Raw genomic sequence first — 27620 nt, 5'->3', positions numbered from 1 at the left:
AGTTAAGGACAAAGTATAATCAGTCATTTTACAAAATCCATTTTATTTTCTGTATCTGTTCCCCAAAGCCACGGTATTAATACCCATGTTCATTCAAATTTGTCCAAGGCCTATTTTTTCAGACTACCTCTTTTTAGAGTAATTTTTTTCAGCAGTTTTACATATCTGGGAGATCCCTACAGTATCAAAAAAGGAGGAGATGCATTCCCCATGCCTCTCAGAGTCCGTTTCTGGAAACCATCTGCAGTCATTTTTACTGTAGAAGAGGGTCATATTCAGAACTGTCAGTAACGGATGCCAGATCTGGGAGACAGTCAAGAATAAAGCCTGTTTGTTGGCACTATTCATTTTAAGAGAAACTGAGCCTTATCTTGGAAGCCCATAAAGAACCTGTGACTCCAGAAATACAGACCACACTCACTAAGGTTCTGGTAAATTTTATATTGGCGGCTTCTGTCTAAATTAAGAACCAAGCTTTAGTATATTCCTAAGATACACTCCATGTCATATCTGGCTGAGAGAGAGAATGTGGAGTTTAAGTAGAGTCTATTTCACTTCACTTGTTAGCAGAGGTGTCGGTCACATCTCAGGTTTTCTCTTTTGGGTTGGATTCACCACCGCTGTGCACAGGTTATTTTTCTCGTGTCTGAAACAAATGTAAATTGCCTTGCTAGCAGCTAACTGCATTGGTATAAGTGTGCAGAAAAAGGGTGATTCAAGTGTGCTGCATTCACCTGGGGCAGACATGGCAGAGCTGCCTTCCTCTTGGTCTTGTCAGAGGAATGGCTTTGGCAGTCCATCAGGCTGCACTGCACAAAGTTGTGTCGTTCATCCAGCCCCAGTGAGCGAGGTAGGCTCAGTGACCTCAGCAAAGCAGGCAAATGCATTTTTCTTCCCCACAGCTGAAACAGATTAAACATATTATTTTGTCCTCATACTGGGTCATAAAAAATCAATTTCATGGCAGCAGCAAAGCTGTTTTCTAAAATGTCATCTTCCATGACCAGCTTGGAGCCCTGAGGCTGAGCAAATCCCCTTCTCAGCAGGGATCTCTCATGGATCTGCTGCCTCCATGCCTGGATCCAGTAAGCGCCTGCCTCTCTTTTCCCTCCCACCTCCTGTACCCAGGGAAAGGTGACATGAGGCAACGCTGCCCACCACCGGGTTTCCCCGTTGCTCTCACGCCGGTGCTTGGGAAGCCTCCTGCCCTCCCCTTGAGGGGCACAGCCAGACACGGAGCGAGGGCAGGGGTGCGGGCAGCAATGGATACCTGGGGGCTGCGGGGCTGGGGCGCGCTTGGTCTCTGTGCCCTGAACCAGTCAGAGCAATTAGGGCCATGTAAGAGCCACTTTTCCACCGTTGCTGAGCCAGCATATATTTTTCTGCAATTAACTATTTTACCTCTTCTCAAAGCCAGCCCTGCCTATGAAAGACATGGTGTTTCTTTAGGTTCTTGTCAAAACATGAGCTATGGGGACTGATCATCCTCCTGGGACACCAGTGGAATTGTTTTAGCCTGTCTTCAGTGAGAGTGTGTTCAGGTTACAGACGTGAGAGTGAAAAAGAAGCTGTTATGTGTCTATTGAAATCAAAAATGGCATTTGGAGAATTTTTGATGCTCTGAATTTCTTTTTTTTCCTTCCCACATTTTTTGTCCAAAGTAGGCTTTGTGAAAAAGTTCTTCACTAGAACATCTTTATCATTGTGATTGCTGGAGCAGGAACTGACAGTGGACAGAGGCACTTGATGTCAACAATGAAAGTGACGCGCTGAGAACTGTAAATATTCTTAATGTTAGAATGTAGTGTAGTTAGACTCTGCATTATCTTTTCATAATCCTAGAGAAAGTTGATCTCTTAATATTCGACAGAGAGTCATTATTACAAGCAATGGATATCCTATTTCAGGTCAGCACTAACTCCATGAGGAAATGCAGATGTTACCACACACCTACAAGGCTAAGTGGCAGACAGGTTACAGTTTCTTGTGTATCAGTGGTGTCAAGCCAACCCTTAAGAATGTAGCTGTAGTCTAGCAATAAAAATACAGGGCACTTTTGTGTAGTAACTACTTTTGCTATGTCTAAAGTGCTCCATAAGTCAATTCTGTAAGCTAATGGGATGGTAATGGATCAATAGCAATAGCATGATAAAATGTTGCTGTAGCACACAGAAGCCATCAGATAAGCTGATTAATGCTCCATCAGTTGTTTGGTACAATAGTCATTATGAAAGAACACCAGTACCTGATCTTTTTGGAAAATAAACACTCAAACCTGACATTTTTTCTGACAAATGCATTGATCACACATAATGTTAGAAAAAACAGCTCTCCACCCATGATTGTTCTTCAGCCATAATCCTGAGAAACAAAGAAAGTGAGTCTTTCATGTTTCCCATGTCCCTTTGGTGTCAATAAGCCAAACGAAACACGCTTACAGGAATTACCTAGAGAGGGACAGGTTTCTTATTGCTTGAGAGCATATGAACAGGGCCATTCTGCCCCTCACTTTCACCCACTGACTGTCCTGGTTTCAGCCGGGATAGAGTTAATTGTCTTCTTAGTAGCTTGTGACATTTTTAATTGTTGTTAGGTAACGTTTATACTAGGTCAAGGACTTTCCAGTTTCTCAGGCCCTGCCAGCGAGAAGGCTGGATAGGCACAAGAAACTGGGAGGGGACACAGCCAGGACAGCTGACCTGAACAAGCCAGAGGGATATTCCATACCATGGGACATCATGCTGAGTATATATAAGCTGTGGGAATGAGGAGGACGGGGGGACATTTGGCATGAACAGTGTTTGTCTTCCCAGGTAACTGTTATGCATGATGGAGCCTGGCTGTCCTGGAGATGGCTGAGCACCTGCCTGCCCATGGGAAGCGGTGATGAATTCCTTGCTTTGCTTTGCTTGCACATGTGACTTTTACTTTACTTATTGAACTGTCTTTATCTCAACCCACGAGTTTTCTCGCTTCTACTCTTCTGATCCTCTCCCCCATCCCACTGTGGGGGGGGAGTGAGCGAGCAGCTGTGTGGGGCTTAGTCACCAGCTGGGGTTAAACCACGACAGTCCTTTTTGGCACCCAACGTGGGGCTCAAAGGGTTCGAGATAACAACAGATTGGATCAGAATATGCTAGAGCCAATTTATAGCTGTTGCTGCTGTTTAGCTATTAATCAGCAGGTTTCTGTGCTTGCCTTACTGCCTATTAGAGTCTAGTGCTCATTAGCGGCTGCTTTTTGCTTTTGCTGCTTGCTGTACCACTGCACTGCTTATCACCTCACTGTGCTGTGCCCGAGAACATTCCAATAACAGCAAGGGCGATGTGCCTGGGCTGGCAGGTGGCCAGGGCATGGCTGCTGTTTCTGTGCTGCTGTACTGGACAGGATAGAACTTCAGTGTGAACTAAAGTTGAAGGGACTGTGACTTGTGGACGTGTCCATGTGGGAGCAGGGTACCTCAAAGCATCTGTGGCTGTGAATAATTCCATGTCAGAGCAGGTATATATCGCAGCACTTTCCAAACTATCAAGGTGCAACAAGGTCTTTCACCTCCTCATACCAGCATACTCTTCATACAGTCCCTCTGCTGCCTTCTCCTCATCTCATCCAGAGCATGTGTTTTCTCTTCTCTTGCTTCTTCCTCTCTCCACGTCTTCCTCAGCTACTCTCTCTTCATCGGCTCTCAACCCCTTAACAGAACCAGCCACAGCTGCACCTTATCTACATCGGCCAACCCACCGCCCCTGAAGCCAGCCCACAGTTGTATATTATCAATGATAACTAACCCAGCTTCATTCCTCTACAGGTATATATGGAAGCGTCTGTGGCCATGGTTATGTCTGTGTCACAGTGGGTATGCCTCTGAAGAGATTATGGCCTAAGGACAAGTCCACACTGGAGAAGTTACACCTCGAAGCGTCTGTGGGTAACTCCATGCTACATCAGGTACAGCTTGAAGCATGTCTGTGCATGAGATTGTACTGGAACACTTCCAAGTGTGTGACTGTAGATAAGCCCCTGACCAAGCAGGTACACCCCTGTAAGGCTTGCAGCCGGGGGTAAGGCCATGCTGGAGCTGATTTTCTTCTAAAGGGATTGTGGTTGTAGGTAAGGCCATGCTGGAGCAGGTCTGTGGTCACAGCCCATGGAGAAGGCCACATTGGAAGAGGAGAACCTCAAAGCAGCTGTGGCTGTGCATAAGTCTATGCCACAGCAGGTATACCCCTGGAGAGACTGCAGCTCATAGATGAGGCTCCACTTGGAGCAGGTACAACCCTAAGGGACTGCAGGCTGTGGGTAAGGCCAAGCCAGAGCAGGGGCAAGGGGAGGAGTCCATCACAATGTTAAATCCTACTGGCTGGTCCAAAGGGACCAAGGATGGAGATTGCAGTGGATGTACCTTTAAATTGTTGTAACCCATGATTTGAGTTGCATGTTATATAGTAATTCATATACATATATATATCTAGCAGGAGCCATTACTGTGGGGGGAGGGAGTAAGCAGCTGTGTGGGGCTTAGTTGCCAGCTGGGTTCAAACCACGACATTGACTAATATTCTAAATTAAAACCAGGAGTGTGGAGAAGAACACAAGGGTTTAAGTATACAAATAACTTTTCTTGCCAGTAAATGTTACCTCATGCTATTCTGAAGCAGCCATGGACTTTGAAACCCAGACATGAGGGCAGGATTCAAAGCCTCAGTAAACTTATGACATAAAACTGAACCAAGCTTCACCCTGAAAACTGAGAAAGCCAAGTGCCTCCCTAAGCAGCTACAATGGAAAGCACATTGTCACTGACAGGCACTGAAAGCTTTGCTAAGGGGACAGGGAAACCTTCATTACCTGAGGAAAGCTTAGGAAGAGTTGAGCAGTTAGCATATGTGCATAGTGCATTACACAGCCCACCCAGTGAGGGATCCTTCCACTCTTGAGTTCTTGTTCCTTTTGCCCTCAGATGGCTGTCAGTGGTCAGTGAAGTTTCTGGGCCCAAGGCTGTTTTTCAGGCAAACCCATTTCCAGCTGCCTGCTTTCTCTAAAGGAGCCTTGGAGATGCTTGTGGCTTGGTACTGTCCCCTGTAGCTGCAGTATTACCAGCAGCATCACCGTGTTTCTACCTTATGATTTACCTGTCCATGTCGTACTGCTTCTGTGCTCTGCCTGCTCAGTATAGAGGCTCTCTTGTCTACCCCAGGTAGGGTAGATACCTTGGAGTGGTGCTCTCCCTGTTTCTGCTGTCCATTTCTCCAGGCAATGCCTGGCTGAGACAGGATGGTGTTCCACAGCCAGGGTCAGGCTGGTTTCTGGTCAGCGGAGTCCAGACAAAGGAGAAGGCCAGTCCTCAGACCAAAGCCTAGGTTTCAGCTCTGTGAGGACGCTTGAGAAATGTCTGAGCACCAGGGATATCCTTCTGCTTGAGAAGGCATCTCAAACCTTGTCCTGGCCAGCATCCCTGAACTGAGTTTGGATAAGGTGGTGTGTTTGCTTGGATGTTTCAAAGACTCCCCTTTTTTTGTCATTCTTTTCTTTATCCACTGGAGACTCTCACCTTCTGGAAGTTGTTGCTACCTCAACTTCTTGCCACTGAGAGCAGTATCAGCTGCACCCCATGCCTGTCTCGGGGAGATCTGCCGTTGCTGTAGGCAGTGAGGGGGAAGGTCTGCCCTGTCCCACCTGCCGGAGACTGTGACAGTGCTCTGGCAGCTCATTCACAGCCTCTGGAGGAGGTATTTGTCTCCTCAAGTGTCATTCATACTTGAATAACTATCCAGTGTCATCCAGGAAAGAGACCAGATGGAAGTGTCCTGTGTGCCAGATTTGACTACAGGTTGCCAGTCAGATGAGGCTGGGTCAGACAAGAGGGCTTACTAGCTTTACACCAGGAATTGGAAGGATTTCTGGCCTCACCCCATGCTGCTTGGCCTGGCCTAAAACCATGCAGAAGCTGCCTGCCCATTTCATCCCCTCCTGTGCGTCCTCTGTAGATGGCATCAGAGAGTGCTCTCTTCCTCCTCTGAGCTTTAGCCTTCAGGGCTAATGGTGCTTTTGTCATTTTCAGCCTTGGGTAATTCTCATGTATGGCACTTCTATGCTTAATTACAAATCCGCTCTTTTTCTGGAGCGGAACCAGCTGATCCACTGGTCATCAGGATACTCCTACAGAGTCTAGATGCTGCAATGGAAGACCTATGGCATGAGGCACATTCCTCTCTGTGGAACACCAGAGTTAGTCACACAGCTAATGCCTACAAAAAAGTGAAGTGTAAAAAGATGCCGTGAACTAATTTAGGCTTAAGCACGCTGCAAAATTATGCTCGCAGAATAAAAAATTACCAGCTGATGTCAGTGTGCCTTTGGGTGTACTCATTGCAGAAAAGCATGAGGAATCAGTATCTTACTAACTCATTCTTAGTTTTATAAAAATTATTTCCTGTTAAAAGTATCCCTCAAGGGTATGACCTACTAAACCACATTCTCTCATGCAGCCTAAAGTATTATCTGTACAATAACAATCCTGTCACTGAAATGCACGACACCATATTATTTTTAGCAGATTAGTATTTAAAATTATTTGACCACAAGCCAAGGATCCCTTCTGAGAAGAACCATGAGCTCGATCATCCATTTATTACCTGCTAAAATGTTCTCATTTGCCTTCCCTTTGCAAAATTTGGCTCTCAGTACTCAAAGAGATTCAATTTCAGAAAAGATATTTTCGCAATAATAATTCTGCAGTGCATCAAAGGGGCGTGAGCTGGAGGGGAATAGGGGGCTGTATCCAGACAAAATCGTCTCTAGGACAGAGGGTCAGGCTCAATTACCCATTTGATCATGGGAGACTCGTGGCAAAAGTCAGAGAAGAATGAACCTACTGCTGGGCTGTACGGAGTGCCCAGCTGAAAACACCTTCCAAAGCTCTGAGCAATCCCCCTCTCACTCAGGGCATTTATGCGAGTGGTTGCGCAAAGGCGGAAGATGTCTTTCTAAATAGGTATTTCGAAGACGGCCATAAATAACAGTCTCTGCCAGCTGCCATGAGACTAGTGGTGGCAAAACCGTGAGCTAATCTATCTGGCTCTTTATGGTGACACTTCCCAGACAAGGCATCTCTGTGTCTTGTAGGCAAACAGAGACCTGGGGATGTGGCTGCCTTGCAGGAAGAGCTGAGTGGGGCGTCACGTTTTTGTCTTTTCCCAGGGAAGAATGCTGGCTTATGCATTCTCCAGAAGGAACAGACTGGCTGCTCCAAACATTGCTTAGGGCAAAGCCATGTCCTAATGCTGCAAATTAGTTTAGATTTGTTTTGGAAACCTGCTTTTCCAGAGTGGTCTGGCTGACATACTAATAATTCCCTACTTCTGGCAATCGCTTGCTCTTACTGAATGTCCTTTTGAAAACTGTTGACAAGATCTACACACCACCCAGAAACGCCTGGCCTGCACACAGCCTGATCTACACACACAAAGTATCTTTTGCCAAAGTTCACAGTGTGCAAGTGGGTGCTGGACACAAAACTAGCTGCAAATATGGACAAGGAATAATTGTGGTCAGCACCACAGATAGTTATTTGCAAAGAACGTTGTCATTTTAGGCAGCGTGACCTTATTGAAGACTCGATTACTTGATTACTGTCAGGAGAGGTAGATCTCTGGATTTAAGTTAAATGCTGTAGTACTTGATGTCTGGTCTTCCCCTTTCATTAGGAAACATTCTTAGGCTGCCACTGTTTTTGCTGCCCCTAGTCTGAATTAAAAATAATTCCTTGTGCAAGGGAGAGCAGGCAGAGGTTTTGAAATGGAAGGCAATTGCCTTCGCAGGACTGTTCTTTCCTTGTTTCTGCGGCTGGTTTTCTGCTGATTTCCACATATGAGACATTTCTTTGGGCTGTTTCCCTCCTAGTGAATTGTCTACACAATATTAGCCATGAACACAGATGATTTTAAAAGTGTCCCTTTAAATTCAGAGTGCACTTCAGAGTCTTATCTGCTTCTTCATGCCTCTAGTTCAAGGATGCTTCTGAAATGCATTACAGGATGTTCACCTTCTTGCATTTTGCTTGTGAATGCTAATGATACCTTCTCAGCAGTATATTAGTCAACAGGGAAGGGTAAAAAGATGAATGGAGCAAGGCAGTGGCTAATCATGTTAATTTTTGCCTCAGGAGGATGAAGTTTCATCAGCTGCTGGTTTTAGTCTGTTTCTGGGATTTTAGATTATGTTGTTTATCAGTTAGAGCCCAAGCACTGAATGAGGCAGATTGCTGTCAGAAACCTTTGGATAAATGACTATTGAACTCTGCAATAACACTCTACTTTAAAAGATCACTGCTACAGAGCAAAGCATCACCTCCAGAGGTAGCAAATCCCTCAAAAGAAGAAAAATTGTAGGCTGAACAAGGAGGTATTGCAAAGTGCTTGTGATGGATTTCTTGGGCCCCTGCCTACTGCTGGCTGTATAATTCCCTGAGGATCACCCCAGGATGCAGCCTGCTCACACTTCCCTCTCTAGCACTCATCCTGCTAACATGGAAGGCAAAAAGGTGGTGCTATGCAGCGTAAGACTGCTTCAGGATTGCTTTTCAGTTGTAAGGCTGCAATTCCTCAACATGTTCTGCTTCCCCAAAGCTGCCTGATGCCCTCCAGCTTACATAGGACAATTTCTGTAGATTTATATGGGAGAAATAACGTCTCCATTTCATGTTGTTTCTCCGTCACCGTAGTGTTTGCTGTTGCCCTCTGGTTTCTTAGGTACTTATTTATAGCATGCTCCAAAATAAAGTTTCTTTCACTTTCTAGAAATCAAAGCTAAATGCAGGGGAGACTGAATCCCTCTTTCATCCGGATTACTAGCTCAGTGTAGTAACGTTTGTGACTCAGGGTGACACAGTCACAGCAGCTGAGAGGAAGGATCAGGGCATGGAGAATTATGCACATTCAAGCTGGGCTACTCTGCAGTCCAAGTAAGCTCAATTTTGCCACCTCAAACGGCCATTCCTTCCCCAAACACGGTGCAGAAGGCCAGAGGGTGGGACAGATAATAGCGGAGGGAAGAGCCCAGGGCAGCTGGGCTGGCAGCCCTTGCAACATCTGGGGGGTATGGAGCAACTGAAGGGTGATTACAGCATGTCAGAGCCGCTTGTCCTGCAACAACAGCCAGCTCATGGCCTCCTGCTGACAGCACCAAGAGCATTAGGTAGCCTGGCTTCCCAAGGCTCTTCCCCAGCAAGGTGGCTCCCAGGCTGTGACACTCCTCCCTTCTCCCCTTCCTCCTGGCAGCCCTGCACCCTACCCACTGCCCACCTGCACCACTGCCTTGGAGCAGTCCCGAAACTGGGTGGAATGGAGGTGACTCACTTGCTGCCAACACAATGCTGATGTTTATTTCCTGAAGAAAAACACAATTACAAAATAAAAGTAATGTAAGTTCTTCTAATACTTTATAGTAGACACAGCTTAATGGAGGAAAAAGGCATAAAAAATGCCCAATAAAAATAAACCCTTTTAGTACTCAACAAGCTTTTATTCAGCACTAATATATCACCTCTCATCCTACAAGGAAAGCTTTGCATCTGCTGCTCTGTTTCCAAGAGCTCCATCATAATGTTATTCCTTCATTTATAAAGTGAACTCATGACTCTGCATAATCACTATCCCTTCTGTTTGAAACAGAATCGAGCCAGCATCGCACGTACCATTACTCCTGAAGGGCAGCTTCCAGAGCTGCATTTTAATTAGGGTGATACGTTGTTTTGTCTCTAATGGTTCAGGCACACTAGTGGGTTTCTGAACCTTAATAAGTTACTGCATGTCAGCCGAGGCAGGTGATGGCCAGGGTGCTTGCTCCCTCCCTGGCATTTGCCAGCAAAAACATTTTTTCTCTTATTAACCTAGCCTGAAGCCTGAGCTGACACCTTTTACATCACATTTTCAGTGAGAACCTCCAATCAATTACTAGTAGCTTGTAAAACTGCAGGTGAAATACTCTTGCCTCAGTGCAGAACACTTAGGCACGGCTGTGACACTACACATCATATCTGCCTTAGGAGAGCTTGGTTAATGGGAAAGAGGAAAGTTCGTCTTCTCTGCCTTCTCTTTCTTAAAAATGCATGACAAATGAACCCCAGGTTAAGTAAATAAGCTTGCTGTCTGTAGGAGGAATGCTAGTTCTTTATGTTAACGGTGAATCCATACACAGGTTATTTCATACATTTTGACGATAAATTAGCACTGGGGTTTTCTGTTATCAGCCCTTTCTTCTAGTGGTGCAGCAACTGCCGTAATTTGGGATTGAAGCTTTCTTGTGTTACCTGGTGTCATTTAACCTACCTTGAGCTTGCTTATTTATATAGAAAGTGGAGAAAGCAATGCTTGTCTTTCTCACAGTGCTGTGAGGAAGCTTTTGCTGAATAATGGCTGCAAAAAACTGGGAACTTTGGCTAGAAGAAATAACATAAACTGTTAATGTGCTCACATTAGTTGGGGATTATTTTTTTTTTAATGTCAGTCTATTGGACTAGAACTTCTAGGATCATTTAGTCCTTCCAAGGAGACATTGAGATATTTTTCTTTTGGTAACAGAAATATTGATTTGCTATCCAAAATAAAACATATTTTCTTCACATGCTTGTTAACCCCACAGCCAAAAAAAGCATATCTGTACATCAACAGGGTAAGAAAAGACTATTCTTATTATATTTTTTCTAAGGAATTGATACAATTTGGAGTGTGCTCTTGCATGAGATTGCAAGGTTAAAGAAGAAAAGGTGGGAAAATTATAGTTGGAAGAGTTGAATGTATTTCTTTTGTAGTAAAGTAAAAAAAAAAAAAATAAATTCAAGTTTCTTATGCTGAAATTCTGGAAACATAGGTGATGTCCCTGTTCAGGTGATGACTTGCTGCGTCACTCACTTCTGAAGCTGTGGTTGTCTCTTGGAACAGATGCCGGGTGCACATGCTTTTATCTGCGCGCTTTGGAGGCTTGTCTGCACATGTGCTGGGCTGGGCTGTGAAAGCTCCCATGCCTGGCAGCTCGGAGTAGAGCATTTCTGCATGTGCTCAGCAGCTTATATTTAAACTGAAAAGACAAGGTGCAGAGAACCCATCAGGATTACAAGGTAGACACACAATAGATGTAGATGCCGGATAGGATTTACAAGTACAGAACGGTAGGCTGTCTCAGTCACTTTGTTCCAAATTTCCATTGTAGGTAGAAACCCCAAATCCAGCTCTTAAAAAATTGCTATCTACCTCTCAAGATGCTTTAATTCCACAGATATTCATGTTTCCAATGTAAAGCGTTGCCCAGGTATTTGAATTTTTTTCCTTGTAATTTTTGGCATCTACAAAAGCTCGGTAACTATTTCACATTAATTTGCATAATGATTTGTAAAATGGTGTTTCTCAGGTGGGGACTCAGCCCAGTAGTCATTCATGTCATAATGACTAGATAGATCTCTCCCAAATACATGGCTGGAGAGTGAGCTGGCATTGCTGCTTTTCCTCTTTTTGTGCAGATGTTCAAGGATTAGCATTCAAGAGGAAAGAATTTGGGCTCAGCCTCTTCTTCTGCTGAAGGGGGTTGGAAGCTGCAAGCCTAAACTCTCAGAAGAGCATCCAGACTTGCTCTGTATACAGCAGCTCATATGTGGTGAAGATGGTAGGTTCATCAAAGCGGTGGGTGCGACAGATGGGGGTGGTGAGAATGAGCCAGCGATCTGATGATTCAGGCACCTGGAAGGAGACCTGGCCTCTGGTTTGTGCTCTAACCCACTTACAAAGCATTAATGAGAGCAGAGACTGCCCTGCTTACCTGTAGAGGTCTGATGGCACCACAGGGTTTAAATCCCGGCTCTCTGTTGTTAGGTGGATGTCATGCTGCCAGAGACCTAGGTTTCTCTTGGGTGACAGCAAGACCATTGACTGATACTCCCTTTGACTGATACTACACTTTAACCTAGTGAGTAATGGTTTCTGTGCAAAGTGATTTAAGACGGATCTTCTATAAACGTGAAGGAGCAGGGGAGCAATGTAAGGTAGAGTGAACAAGTGTGGAAAAACAGAGGGGAGAAGGGATAAAATGTGTAAACAGGCTGTTGTGTCTGCAATGCCCTGTGCCTGATCCCCACAATGGGTGTGTGTACCAGGGGTGTTTGTGCATGCGCACAGGTATGTGCAAGTCAGAGTACCAGCAATAACAGGATCAGGGCAGTGTCCCAAGGCTGCCTATGTCCCAGTGCCAGCAGCAGGGGAGGCTGGGATCCAGGGGCAGCTACTCTCACATGCATATGTATTTACATATATTCCACTAATGGGCTTTCATCCTGCTCAGCCAGAGAGGGGAACAGGATCAGGCCTTTTGTGCTGTGCTTGCTGAAGTGCTGCATTTTCTCTCCGTGTATATATGCTTCCATGTGTATATGCTTGTGTGCGTGTGCCTATCGGGCACACATGCTCAGCCTTGCTCCTGGCTGGACATGGAGCCATCAGACCGTGGCAGCCTGCCTTGAATGGGCTACTGCGTCTGACAGCTCCTAACACGCACAGTCCAACCCGTGAGATGTGAATTTGAGGTCCTGGAAGGGAGTGTGAATCCCCTCTCAGAGAAGGAATAATGAAGACACCACCATCTCCTTTCCATTCGTGACTCTGGAAGGCAGCTATAAATCTAGGCCAGATTAAAGCTCTTTAGTGGTGCTCTGATTAAGGCACCTAAATTTCAGAAGGAAGGGGTTTTTTAGGGGTTAGCCTAGATGGCTGCCTGTTCACTGAGCTCATTTCTCCAGACTGTAGACTGTTCCCTTGCACTGAGGCAACGAATTCAGCATGAAAGAAGGTCTTCCAGCTTGGCTCACATAATAATACACAAAGTTATGGTATTCCTTCTAAATACTTCTCTTTATTATGAAAAGTTCAGACTTGTTTAGTCATGTAAAAACTGGAGAGGAAGGGAGGGACACATATGCTGCTTATTTCTTGAGTGGGAGAACTGGATGGTACAGAAGTAGAAACTACTGTTTCTCAGGAGTGTAAATAGCATTCCAAGTGATACAAATGTCCAAATATAAAAATATGAGCAGAGAAAGAAATAAGAAGAAAACTCAGCATCAACAAAGAAAAGAAACAGATGCCTGTGTTTATTGGCTGCTGTCATGTATCAAAGTCTGGTCCTGTAAAAAAAATTACTATATACAAAATAAATAAACAAACACATTTGCTAATGTCCTAATCACAAGGAATTTTATCACTTCAGTAAAACAATGGATTCACCAAAAGTTTTGTTAAAATATACAGGGAAACAAAATATTCTGGAGAGTTTCTTGGTCTGGCTGAAAGTAGTGGGAAAAGTTCCACCAAATTCTAACACAGAAGGATTTCTTAATGACCAGCAAAGACCTTTGTTATAGAAAAGTACAGATAAAATACTATTGGGAGTAGCTGCTAGCCCTTAGCATGGCGTTAATGACATTGCATTTGATTCAGTAACAAAATATGGATATAAACAGCACATGGGTCCTAGGTGTTAGCTTAATTGTATATAGAGACTGAGAGTAGGAAGCCATGGAGAAGGAGAAATTCCCTAAAGTTTCATTAGCTGACCTCTGATTGCACTACTACTGTCCTCCAAAATACAGTGATGAGACTTTGCCTCTGTGTGTAATATTTGTGGCTTGTAATAAAAGTGGTAAGATTCAAATAAGCATTTGCTAGTTTTCCTGATAAAACCAGGAGCCTCCATCTTTGAGGGTAAGAGTGGAATCTCAACTTTCTAGCAAAAGCTATGAGAAGGATTTAAGAATTATACAAGGAAACAGAAACAGTATCTCATGGTATCTGGGAAAATCTTTTTGGTTTGTCTGATTTGTGTCTGTGGTCTTTTCAGTTATTAATACAAGCTCAGTAATAGAAATTGCTTTGAATGGTTGTACAAAAGTTTAATTATGGGAGTGGAAGACTGACAGAGAAAAGCTTTCCCAAAAGAAATATTAAGATTAAAGATTTTCATACGATTGCACATGTAATTTTTTTTAAAATTCAGACAGTTTTTATGGTTTCAGTAATGTAATTTAATGAAAGGTTGGTGCTGCAAATCCAGTTCAAGAATTGCACAAAGCACATTCCAAGCTGATTACATCCACTTGCATATTCTCATATTATACTTACTTGAGGTGATAAGATCTAGATACAATGGAAGGCAATATTTCCCATCAGAGACTGCAATCACTAGCGATTTTGTCTACTCATATGGAGCACCAGGATCAGCAAGGTTCTGTCCCGAAGCACGCTGAATACTCCAGAACGCGGAGTTGATTCAGCTCCTGCAGGATCCAGCATCGTGGATCTGGCAGGTGTTTGGCATGTTACAGGGCAAGTAGTGAAATTACATTTTAGGACTTTTCCTTGTAATTACCTTGCCTCGTGGGAACTCTGCATTTTCTTTTTTCTTTTTCCTCCTGCAGATGTTACAGTCATGTGGGAGCTATGTGTAAACGGGTCATTCTCATTTTATGAATGCTGTGCTTGTCACCAATGATGTGATACTTGCAGTTATGTGCATGGCTGTATCTGTAGTACGCATTGTAGCTCTACTTATCGTGAACTGAATTAAAAATTAAAGGACTTGTCGTTAATTCCTTCTGCAAGAAAGATACAACAGAGAAAGAGCTGATTAATTCATCCTCTACGGCTAGAGGGAAGTAAGTGTCATTTATCCAAAGCGCTGAGAATTATCTCCTTTGCACTCCGTACTCCAAAACGTACACTTCATGATTCAGAGACTAAAAGCCTCATAGACACTACATTCACAGCTCAGTGTGAGATTTGCTGTAGTAGGTCTATAATTTTCAGCCGCGCCTTCCAGAGGAAAGTCACTTTCTCACTTCAGTAATGCTAATTGCTTTCATAACATAAATAATTTAATATAGTTTCTGCTGGATACCTGGTAGGAGGTTTGATTAAGTTAGCTTTTCCACCAAAAGCTCTACTTTGGAATCCAGGTTCTTTCCATAGATAATAGTTTTCTTGGAGGGTACATGTTTAAATCCTTATTCACATACTTTTGTCCTCTCGCTTCTGCTCACAACCTCCTCTGTCCCTTCAGGAGCCTACGACTGAGGTTTCTGAGGCTGCTTGGCACCTGTGACCTGATGGGTCTGATTCTGCCTGTTGGGAAGGGGATTCTGAGCTCAGTTACACCACTGGAGCATCAATGTGATAAGCTCTTTCACATTTATACCTACTGGGAATAAAGCCAAGATATATAATATAATGATGAAGTTTCTTTTTAAATAAAGTCACTTTTCAAAGTCAGAAGTCCTATGCTATGAATTTTATATCCCTCCCCTCATCACAGTCAAGATGTTCTGGTGATCTTTGAGTCACATTTTAGTCAACCCAGTTTTGGGGGATGTAGGGGTAGTGATTTTTTAGCAAAAGAGAGTTTAGTGTCATTTATAAGGGATAAATTATTATTGTTAATAATAATAATATTAACAACAACAGCTCCTAGTGTTGCAGTATAATTTATATTATTATCTATATAGGAGCAGAGGCTTAAAAAAATCTTCAAAGTTTGTACCTTGAAACTGCAGGTGATCACTCAATACCAGCAATCATAAAGGTCCCCAAACAATCACAGTAGATTCAGAAAGGCCAGAAAAAAATGGCCAACACACCTGCACTGTACCAGAAACTGCACAACACTTCCTAAAACAAGCAAATACCAAATATTTGCATATGATAAGCCAGAAGCATAAAAAATACAGAGGAACAACAGAGCAGGAGAGACTAAGGCAATGAGAACATCAGGGACTTTGCTAGGATCTTAGGAAATGCCTCAGGTTTCCATCATGTGGAGGAAATCATGTAGGGGAACAAACATTCCTCACACAATCTGGTTTAAGGGAATTTTTTTTCCTGGTCTGAATTCCCATGACATTTTAAACTGCAAGTAATGTTCCCCAGACACACCTATTAGTTACTCACAAGTTTCTCTGCACACTAGTTTATCTTTCAAAAAATAATTTAAAACTGAGCATTGACAAATGTCTGCCATCACCCTTTATTTACACTAGCCCCTGGCTGTTTAGTGAAATTTTCCCCAAATAGTCAGTGTTTCTCACTATTTAACAGATGAAAAGTCAGCATGAGTTACATGGATCAAGTCAACAAAATTCTGGGGAGTAATATGCTAGAGAGGAGCAAAAATGTATGAACTTCTGGCTTGGGAAAATCAAAAGATGATAAAACGGAGCCTGTGCCTTAGTTTCAGCTTATCGGAACTCTGCAACTGTGGAGAGTCAGATCAAAGCTTCCAAGGTCACATCATCTCCTTTGGCGACTGCATATGGGTGGATTGCAGATAAAAATGCTGGACCTGGATTCTGAGCAGAGTCCCCTTGCTGGGTCGTTGGCAGCTGGTACGCTGAGTACAGTGACAGATTTGAAAAATGCCATTTAGAACTGTGCTCAGTGTTTCCTTTGCTTCTGTTTAAGTTTGCTCCCGTCTCTGTTAAACTATTCTATTATTCAAGCTACCATATTACCTCATATCACAATTATAAAACAAGCTTATAATACAAAGAATCCAAGGGGTGCGCTTGAAAACGAATGTCAGTTTTCGTTAAGTGAGGGGATGATCTATACCCTTTCAACATATGAATTATTTATTTACCATATTGATGTTTGAGAAAACTGGAAATCACTATCCATCAAAAATGCACACGTGACATGGTATGATAAATGGGCGTTCGAAACTGCTTTGCTTTCGGTAAAAAATTGTTATAAATCTTAATGAAGCATGGACACTATGAAGCCCAAGGCATGTGTTTGATAGCTGCAGCCTGTGACCAAGAATTGCTGGGGCTCTGGGTGCCATCTAGTGGGACTTGGCTGGAATTTGGATGTAGCTATTTTCAGCGTCACATACACGTTATGAATATATCCCAGAATAAAAAACTCTCCTAGATTAGTGATACTATACATTTTCATATAAATAACTTTTTAAACTCTTTTGTGCATCGATATTATCAGAAATCGTTTATATCTTGGTCAGATTTCCTTCTAGGCTGCGGCGTATTAAACTCTGAAATTCAGACACTTCTGATAGGAAAACAAGGCAGTAATTACAACAATTGTTCCAAAAAACCTAAAAAATGGGTGAATCCAACTTAAAGTAAATGCAAAAATCAACTAAATTTGCCAGATTTGAACTCTCTAAAATGCAGGCTGGTGATATGTGTGCTTGGTGACCCGATGAAGCAGGTCCTGCTGACCTTGTGTCCCGCAAGTCTGGCCCCGCATCTTTCTTGTAATCCTGATTTCTTACCAGTCCACCCCCTTTTCTGCCATGTGGCATTTATGCATTGCTTTGTCTTCACAGGCACCTTGGAAAAGGTTGGTTTGTTAAAGTCATCAAATAAACTTCTAAGGTCTAAACCATAGGTAGGGAATTTACCTTCCCAGAATAACCCTGAGGTTACAGCCTTTGTTGGTACCATCCACATGTTGTGTTCATGGCCTGTCTTTAAAACATGTAATGGCATGTTTTGCTGCAGATCCCTCTCTCTCTGGATTTTCTTTAGAATTGCTGAAAATCCTGAATTTTAGTAGGGGAAAAAGAAATGTATTCAATTTTTTTTCCCCTTTTTTTTCCCCAGAATACGAAAGCTCTGTATTGGCCAGTTTGGACAGTAATTTTATAGTGTCTGCACTTAAACCAGATCGCTTCTGAAATATTAATAGTATTACGGTTTTATCTTCAGGCCTTAGTCAGCTGTAAATGATCCCTTACTGAGAATGAAGCACATACAAAGTGCAGATTCCTGTCTCAACAGTGTACATAGTGCCACTGCAGCCAAGTGCCTGTACAAAGCAAACAGGAAAACTGGTTTTTGGAAGATGATAAAAAATGCTAAAAGCGGGTCTGTCTGGATGGTGGGTGCAGGTTTGCTTTGTCCCTGCTTGGAATTGATGGAGCTCTTGCCTGAATGCCTGGTAGCAGAGCTGACCGGACCTGCATCAGCACCATCCTATAGCTGCTTGAAAATCTGACTTCTGCAGGGCCCGAGAGGCATTTGGTGGTGTCTGAACCCCTTTGTGTAAAGACACCCTCTATAAAATCTGTGCAAACTATACAGTATTGGGTCTTGGGGGAAAAAATATACAAGAAAGATTTAAATTGTATTTCAGCCCAATCTGCTTAAATGTGGCACTGGAAAGAAACTCATTTCATAAACACTGCATGGGAGAGGTGACAGCTTAATATAGAAAATTTGCTGGAAAGACCACTGATTTCTGCTAGATTACCTAAACCTCACTCGTGGGCCAGGGTCACAGTATTGAAGAAGGCAAACTGTGAGAGCAGGAGGCATTTACCAGATGCTTATGCATCTTTCATCTGCTAGGTGAACTCAAAGGGAAGCAGAGCCACAGCCTGAATCAGCGCTCAACTTTAACACAAAGCAAGTTGTATTGAGGTGCTTTTGTGAAAAATTGCACATCACGTCCTGGTTTTGGCTGAGATACAGCTCATTTTCTTCCTAGTAGCCGGTACAGTGCTGTGTTTTGGATTTAGTATGAGAATAACAACAACACACTGATGTTTTAGTTGTTGCTAAGTAGTGTTTATTCCAAGTCAAGGACTCTCCAGGTTTCCCATGCTGTGCCAGTGAGCTGGTGCACAAGAAGCCGGGAGGGAGCAGAGCCAGGGCAGCTGACCCCAACCAGCCAAAGGGATGTTCCATACCACAGAATGTGTACGCTCGGTATATAAACTGGGGGGAGTTGGCCAGGAACCACTGATCATTGCTTGGGGACTGGCTGCGCATCCGTCAGCAGGTGGTGAGCATCACTTGGAGTTTTTCAAGGAGGGGATTATTTCTCTCTTTTTGTTGTCTCCCTTTTCATTACAATTCTTGTTGTTATCATTATTGTTATCATTGTTATTATTATTATATTTTATTTCAATTGTTGAAGTGTTCTTATCTCAATCCATGGCGTTTACCTTTTTCCAGTTCTCCTCCTAGCCCCACCACAGGGGGGAAGGGTGGGAGATGAGCGAGTGGTTGCATGGTACTTAGTCCCTGGCAGGGCTTAAACCACAACATCATGACTCCCATTTTGCCTTTGGAGTGGCTGCCTTTGGCAGAGATGTGTTTTATGATTTAGAATAATTATTAATTTTGTAGACCTAAATTTCATCCACAGCATTGCATGCTGAGACTAGCTGAGTATTAGATAAAGTCAGGCTCAGAGTCCCAAAGCACATAGGAGAAGCATTTCAGATCATTCAGCAAATCTCCCCTATGATAACAGGATAAAAAAACCCCTCCTGATGACTTTCTATTTCTAGCTTCCAAGACAACAACCGTGACTCAAAAGAGCTTCTTTTATCTCTGATGTGAAGGGATTGTATTCTTTCCTCTCAGATGTGGTCCTTCTCATTCCAACGTGTGCTAAATTATTACAATTCCCAGCTGATCTTGAAGACCAAGTGGAAACTGAAATGAAATTTAGTGCCTGAATTGCACAGCCTCGAGGCAGTGCAGCCCAGCAGCAGTATGGACATCAGATGGCTCCAGTCTTATACCAGTGTCAAAGGGTCTGTCTTGACCTTTAAAACTAGCAAAAATCTAGGTCAAGCCTTCAGAAAGGCTGACTCTTCTTTCATGACCTTTGAAGCAGGCGCAGCGTCTCTGATCCAGGAGGAGGGGGAAGGGGTGGGAGAGGAGACTGTTCCAGCTTCTTTCCTAAAAACACGATCAGTGACAAAATGTACTGGCAGTTGTGACAAGCAGTATTGTCAGGCTCCATGACAGCACATGATACCAACGAGGATCATGTTTACTGCCAAGTACGACAGAACTGTTAAGGTTTTTGGAGGAAGGACCTGGTGGGATTTTGGGGGCGGTGGATGGGGACACCTGCTAACCTCCCTGCTGCTGCAAACTCCCTCTGAGGAACTTCATCTCCTGATGCAGAGGAAGGTGTTGGGATCACTTTTCCTCCAGGCTTGTCTGGTGAGGGAGGCTCTCCTCCCTCCTTACCTCACTGCAACCCAAGGTGCTCTACCCATAGCTCATTCATGACAGCTCTGCACTTCCCTTGTGGACAGAGAAAGCTGCTGAAAAAAGCAGAATGGACTGTGCAAACCATGGCACGAGGCTAGTTGTGGGGACCGTGATAACATGTACCCAGGTTCCCTGGTGTTGTCTGGTGGTGGTTTAGCACTGTGGTAGTACAGCAGCATCTCAGCTTTGCCTTTCTGTGACTTTGGGGTGCGCTCTGTGCAGTGTGACATGGGCATCAGCTATATACAAGTATGCCACACTAGTCAAGAACGCAAGTGTGGCTCATTCTCCTGTCAGAGGTGATGGTCTCTGGGGAGGATCTCAGATCGGAAAGCAGCCCCGTGTAATCAGCAGTGCTCCTGAAAACCCATGGGCACCCGAGACAAGTGCCTGAAATGAGGTTGTTGAGTAGAGGTGGTTGCTGAGAATGCGTGTGCAGTGGCAGGGTGTAATTGCCCTTTCACTTGCGTGACTTGGTACTAGACTTTGTTTACGTATCAATGTTTCATGAGGATTAACATCAATTTATCAAATCCAGTTAAGCTTTCTAATTAACTTTCAACCTGTTTCAACAGCCAACAACAGCTGCCAAGATAAGCCTCGTATCACTTGCATGATGTAATTTTTTTTTAATGGTTCATGAACAAGTTGGCATTTCAGAAGCAATTTCAGAAGGCAACTCATTCAGCTCAACCATATTGAGTTCAACTGCTTTCTGAAATGGCCGGCATGTCAACCAGACAAACCTTGCGTGAGTCCATTGTTTGAGATTAATTAAATTTCCTTAGTCTGCTTCTTGCTTGTTTTCTGAAATCCATGGTAAACGTCCATGACATTCATATTCAGAAGATGACAGTGGCTCAGACCAGACTAAAGGTTCTGATAAATCCAGTGTCCTATTGCTGATACTAACCAAAAGTGGATGCCTAGGAAAGACTGTAAGAGCAGGAGGAGCTATGCAATATGATCCCCAAGCACTCTCTGATCTCTAACAAGACTCAGATACTTTCTAAGCTATATTCTCTATTTTCTTTTTAACGAAGATGATTTGTTCTCCAGAAATCTATCAAGCCTTCCCTTGAGTCAATAAAAACTTTTAACATCCACATCCTTAAGCAAGGAGGTTTACAGCTTAACTACACCACATGAGAAAAAAAATCTTTTGATTGCTTTGAGCTTGCCTCTTCACAGTTGCCTTGGTATCACCTAGCTGCTATACCGAAAGAGAAAGGGAACAATCAATCCCTAGTCCTCTTCTTATGCCATTTATCACTGAACAGACCTCTGCCCAACCACGATCAAAACTTGATTCTTTATTTCCATCATCTCTGAGTCTAGTCTACGTTCACTCCCTGCTCTTTGCAGCAGTCTTCCCATGTCTGCTTGATGCAGAGGGTTTCATAGCCTGGCTGCATCTCTCTCAGTCTCAGAAACCCCCTCTGGTGCCTTTTTGCTCCCTTTCCTAACATGGATTTCTCACTGATGGACCTGCTTTGACTTCAAGGGACAGAAAGAGATCCCCCTACTGCTGTCACATTGCATCTGTCAGTCTACTGTTGCCCAGGTCATGGTTTCCCTCTTAATGGTTAGCATTTGTTGTCCAAGATACACGCCAGCAATACCGAATGACTGGTTTTCAGTATTCACAAGGCCCACTAGTACAGCATGAGACACTTTCAAGCCTGCAATGTCTAAAGTCAAGAGGAACAGTTACAATATAAGGACAGAAATGGTTGTTCTGATTCGAGAAAATTGTTTCAATTATGTCAAGTTCTGGATAATGTAATCAGATTTTCCTGAGAAAGAAAAACACTCCATGCTATTTTTCTTTTGCGGCAGAACATCTAGCAGGCAGAGAAACTAATGGGATCCTCATCTAAAATTCCTAGTAGTTAAATAATAAGAAAACCCTTGATTCTAGCCATGTATTGAGTCAGATGTGGAATATTTAATTGATTCTTTTTGACAGCACTGAAGGTGGCTGCCATTTCTGTATGTAAAATTTAATGCAGCACAGGACTCTTGCAGGTGGTCCCAAGCGGAAAAAAAAAGAGAAAGTCAGATGTCTTTGAAAAGCAGATGTCTTTATAAATCCTTACTGAGCAGCTGAGAGCATTTTGGGCTGTGAGTCACAGGAGAAGGTAAGGCAGGTGTTCTGACAAGTCTTGCCACTAATCAGAGCAGAAATGAGGCAACCACTGGTACTGTTTTTCAGCCAAACCTATGTCTCCTGCGCTTGATTTAATAACTTTTTGCCTGGCAAGGTTCCTGCTGTGCAGTAATTCACTTCATATTTTAATAAAGAATAACTCAAGACAGAAAACTGAATATTGGATGGTAATGCAATGTAGGGAGTTTTGATGACCTGCTAATACAGTGAATTCACCTTAAGTGGTTTTTGAATGGCAACAAACCCCTCATATTAAATTACAGTAGGGCACATGTTTTCAATCATGTACTCTTTACTGTAATTTATAGCAAGAAAAGAAAATCCAAAACACAAATAGTACAGTAAAACATGGATTCCTCTGCACAAGAACAAACCAGATAGCTTGGGATGGTAATAAGAGAGAAACCTACCTCTGGTTCATGAAAACAAAAAAGAACCACTTTTTTTTTTAGCATCTTGATCTGTTTCATTTGGAGCTGCTCCAGCTGACAGATACGCAACGACGTGGGCTGCAGCATTAACCTGCGCCACAGCTGAAGGCAGGCTGCTTCGTGTTGGGCATGGATGGTGGGGGAAGGCAGTTGTGTCCTAGCAGCAGCAGCAGCAGCTGTGTTTTGGTATCTGATGTAGCAGTAGGATTATGCCTGCTAGAGTGAAAGAAGGATTACAGTGCATCTGACAGTAGAGGGGGCTTGCAGGAAAATTGTTTGCCATGGATTATGGGGACATAATCTTTTAATGTCCCCAGTAAATGTTGATTTTGGAGAAAAAATAGATAAAGCACATAGTAATCTTTAGGGGGAGAGGGTTTGTGTATATACGTTTCCATAACAACCTAATATGATTTTGATTTGCTTATTATTGAGAAGGATGGTTCAATTTTACGATGCGTGTTATAGCTATAGCATGGTACATGTATAACTATCACAGCCATAAATAACAGACACAGAAACAATCTAGAATGCTACATCTCTCTATCTAATACATTACTGCTGTAGGCTTCCTACCAGGAAGTCTTATTTTGAAATTATTCTGTAATGCCTGTCAAGAAAAAAAAAAAAAAAAGATCATGCTGATTCTTTTTTCCCTTGTTTTTAAATTCAAGCCTTGTAATCATCAGATAGGTAAAATCTTGACGAATATGTGAATAATCTGGTAGTTTTTTATATTCCCTAGTTTTTAAAGAAAAATCAAGCAGAAGTGCATTTAAATAACCAGTATTGTTACTCTCCTTCACTTCTGGGAACTCATTTATCCTCTAAAGCTTGCGTGAACAAGTTTTTATTGTGGGGATACAAAGTATTAGATAACAAATCCAGTATAAGGAGGTGCAAATCCCATTGAAAATCCTGCAATTTATCTCTTGCCTCCACTTTCTCACATTTTCTTCCATAAGCATCCACTGACAAAGAACTCTGGCAGCCCTGATGTGCAATTCTGAGTCCATACCAGATTGCTAGGTGTCCCTTGGGTCTTACACCTGAATAGCAAAACTTGGCTTACCTTCAGCCATCACTCGATGCTAGCGAAGATAGAGAGTAGTATATATATTGAGATGTTAAAAGCATATGTAAAGGCAGGCCAGAAGCTCAGGTTGTTTTGACTTGTCTTTCTGACAATAAAGGCAATTGACCTAATTTTTGTAAGTGAAATCCATGGGACCAGGATTTTGCTCTGGCATTATCTATTACTATGTAATTATACACAAGAGGATTGTAGAAAAAGTGTTTGAGGCTTAACTAGGAACTTCAGAACAAATAAATAAATAAATGGAGAACAAAGCACTTGGTAAAACCATGGCACCTACCACAGGAATTTAATTAATGCTTCCCAGGCACAATCTACTTATCTGTATTTAGAAAATGTGGGAATCACATCTGTTACCCGATAGCCTGCCTTCCTTCTGCATTAGGTCTGGCTGAGCCCCACAACAGCCCCCGTAGTGCTGTGCTTGTACCGGTAGGCAGAAAGGTGGTGACACCACACCAGGGTTTTGGCTATAGCTGAGCAGGGCTCACACAGCACCCAGGCTGTCTTGGCAACATTCCCCCCCTCCCCCCTTCACCAGTAGGCTGGGGGTGGGCAAGATCTTGGGAGGGGACACAGCCAGGACAGCTGACCCAAGGTGACCAGTGGGATATTCCATACCATATGACGTCTGCTCAGGTATAAAAGCTAAAGAGAAAGGAGGAGGAAGGGGGGGCATTTGTTATATACAACATTTGTCTTCTGGAGCAACCACTGTGCGCACTGAAGCCCTGCTTCCCGGGAAGTGGCCAAACATTGCCTGCTGATGGGAACTAGAGAAGAGCATCTTTTGTTTTCCTTCACTTCTGTGTGCACACGACTTTTGCTATTGCTTCATTAAACTGCCTTTATCTTGACGCACAAGTGTTTTCCATCTTATTTTCTCCCCCTTGTTCTGCTGAGGAGGGGAGTGCTAGAGGAGCTTGGTAGGCACCTGGCATCCATCCAAGGTCAACCCACCACATCTTCTTTTCCTTTTCAGCAGAAAAATCCTTCTCATGAGGATCAGAACAAATGGCAATGAGCAGATAGTGACAGAGAGCCACGATGCCCTGTACGAAGTCCCACTCAAGGCTGTCCACATCTGATCTGCAGTACTTCTACTGTTTAAGCACAACACTTCTAACTGCGAACTGAAAATGGCCTTTATGGAATCCTGCAGCACCATCAAAATCCTTAAAGACCAGACTGGATGAAGGGTTGGGTAATTCCTGTAAAACAGATGCTGTATTGTTATACCCCATCCAGGGATTTCATTTACTGACAAAATCTGAGGAGAGCATGTCTCTGAGCATCAGACCTCACTTCTGTGGCCGAAGTTCCAAGCAGATGCTGCTCTCCCCAGGCTCTTGCTTATTGTGGCTGAAACAAACAACAAACCTGACACTGACTTTTAGAAGAGAGAGATTAAGATTATCTTGTTTTGCAGAGTATGGTTGTATTCAATGTTAGTTGTGAGTAGTGAATGTCATTAGGAAAAACAACTAAAATGCATATGTGGCTGATTGCCGATTAATAGTATTTAAGTTTTCCTCTGAAATATTTTACTTGTCAGCTTCCAACATATTTCTGCACTTAATTAATCTACAAAACCTGAAAAATCTTCAAGTGTATAAATATTCTGCTCAAGTAATCTTCTATGGGTATCCAAAATTCGTAAGATAAAATTATGGTGATTACACATGATTGAGGCAATATTTCACTTTTCAGGGAACTTTTACTACAGTAGCAAGACCATAGCTAAAATTACTGGCAGTGTTAATTGGATTCCACTTTAACAATCACAACATAAGTGATGTTGATTGTCACAGTGTTTTATATGGCAGCATATGTATGACTAAATTTAACACATGAAACAGCACTGATTCATTTTTCCTCTGGCAAAAAATGTCTTTATGCTATTGCATAAGAGTTCAGGGTGGCCTGCATCTTGAGCAAATGTGATCTTCAGAATTGAAAAAAACATGTTTAATATAATAAAATATGCAGACTCAGAAACCCCCTCTGTTTTCATTGGCCACATGGCATTTCTGGCATGTAAAGAACCTTCTGCATACTCAATAGGAACTAATTGTTCCTGTGTACCTGGAAAAATTATAGTCCTTGGTATAGAATGAATGGAAATGATTTTTAAGTAAAAACAGATCTGAAATTGTAATTTAGTAATTTAGCATAAAATTCTAGTAGTACATCATTCTAGTACTGTGGTATCAAGCCACTGATACAGCAAAATGTTCAAAGAATTATAATATCTAAACCATATAATAATTTTATAACTGGATCATGTAAAACACTCTTTCTTTAGAAAGTAGGTGAAGATATGACGACTGTCTGGAATTAGTTCTAAGATTAGTGATTAACCTTAGACAACAAGTGCAATGGAGATTGTTTGCTGTATGTCACCCAAAGCATGTTTGATCACACAGGCTTCCTCCATAGCAATGCAGTGATCAATTAATATAAAATTTGAAAAAACAGGTGTATTTCTTATCTAGAGTACTATATGCAGTACTGAAATTGCCATTGACAGTCCAAAGACTGAGAATGTTTCTTTCCAGCAACTAAAAAATATTTTGCGGTTTGTTTTGTGAAGTGAATCTGGTGGCAGGTAAAATACAGGACTGAAATGTAGAAAAATACAGACAACGCGTTTCTGTGTAAGCACACACATGGAACTCCTTTTGGCTCATGGAAGAGCTGAGCAATTCTGCTCTTAGGAGAAGATTTTCCTGTTTTAGTTTAGTCTTCTAGAAGTCAGGTATTTTAGGCTAAGATGCTGAAGGCTCCTTTCGCAGCCAATGGAGAGAAACAGGCACCTTTGTAAAGTAGCTTCTCTTTCTGCAATGGGCAGATGAATCTAAGTGCTAGAAATTTCCTGGGTTTCATAAAAATGTGATGGATTGGGGATCATACATGTTCTGGGCAGACATAAGGACCTTACTGACAATACAGAGAATTCCTGGGCTGAAAGTTCTCTAATCCTAATTTTGCACAGTGTGTCACAGAATTGCCACCAAATTTAAAAAGTAATGCTGATTTTTTACAAATGAAATAGAAAATAAGCCCAGATGCAATTTCCTGCAAATTCTGTTGGGTACCAAGAGAATACTAGATTAATTTCCCACAGGTGATAAGAACTAGATCCAGGAATTGCAGTATTACTAAAATAAACTGTCTATTTTCCTTACTACACCTTTAAACATAATATTAGGCCATGAGTTAATTCTTAGAGTGAAAAAAAGATCCGACAGACTATTACAGAAGTAAAAGAAAGACTTTAATATGTAAAGCAAGATTACAGAATTTAACATCTTTGGTACAAATACTCCCTCAAAAAGAAAAAGAGGAAAAATGTAGAAATATCTTAAATACATATATTTAGATGTGGACTGGAAGATTGTCTTTTAATTTCTCCAGGAACTAAAAAACCTGCAGTATTTGGTTAGCAAACTAGATGAGAAGCTAGAGTGTCTGCATGTTATAGGTACATCTCACAGCTTCCAATGAGTCTGCAATAAAGTTTTAGTGAAATTTATTTTCTTGAAGAAGGTAGCACTTCTAGTAGTTCCGTTGAGCCGTGAAATTAGCTTTTATATTTACTCTGGAAGCAAGTGATTGCAAACTACTTTATCTTGGTTTGTGAACCTGTGATGGCCACATCAAGACCATACAAACACCTGCCATCAGCAAGGCCCTGCTGTTTCATCAAAGCATATTTGCTGTACCTGGAATGCTGTCGCATGGACTTTCCTGAGATTTGATACAAAAAAGTATAGTCAGTCCACAAGGTGATTTACCTGTAGCTTGGTGTTAGGAGATCCGTACTGTGAGGAATTTCAATGCAATGTGGGGTTT

The 27620-nt window shown here is 42.5% G+C and overlaps 2 long non-coding RNA genes across 2 annotated transcripts; one reads left to right on the top strand and one right to left on the bottom strand.

The window, feature by feature from the left end:
• Nucleotides 1-3400: 3400 nt before the first annotated feature.
• Nucleotides 3401-24967, top strand: LOC119149435. Its single transcript, XR_005104689.1, has 3 exons — nucleotides 3401-3501; nucleotides 3809-3948; nucleotides 24748-24967. It is a non-coding gene; the product is annotated as an uncharacterized LOC119149435 (long non-coding RNA).
• Nucleotides 14031-22832, bottom strand: LOC119149436. The gene is made up of 2 exons (XR_005104690.1): nucleotides 22649-22832; nucleotides 14031-14635 (listed from the first exon to the last, which is right to left on the bottom strand). It is a non-coding gene; the product is annotated as an uncharacterized LOC119149436 (long non-coding RNA).
• Nucleotides 24968-27620: the final 2653 nt, after the last annotated feature.

This window comes from Falco rusticolus, chromosome 5, assembly GCF_015220075.1.
Source record: "Falco rusticolus isolate bFalRus1 chromosome 5, bFalRus1.pri, whole genome shotgun sequence".
Taxonomy (NCBI): Eukaryota; Metazoa; Chordata; class Aves; order Falconiformes; family Falconidae; genus Falco; species Falco rusticolus.
This window is presented reverse-complemented; position numbering and strand designations above follow the sequence as displayed.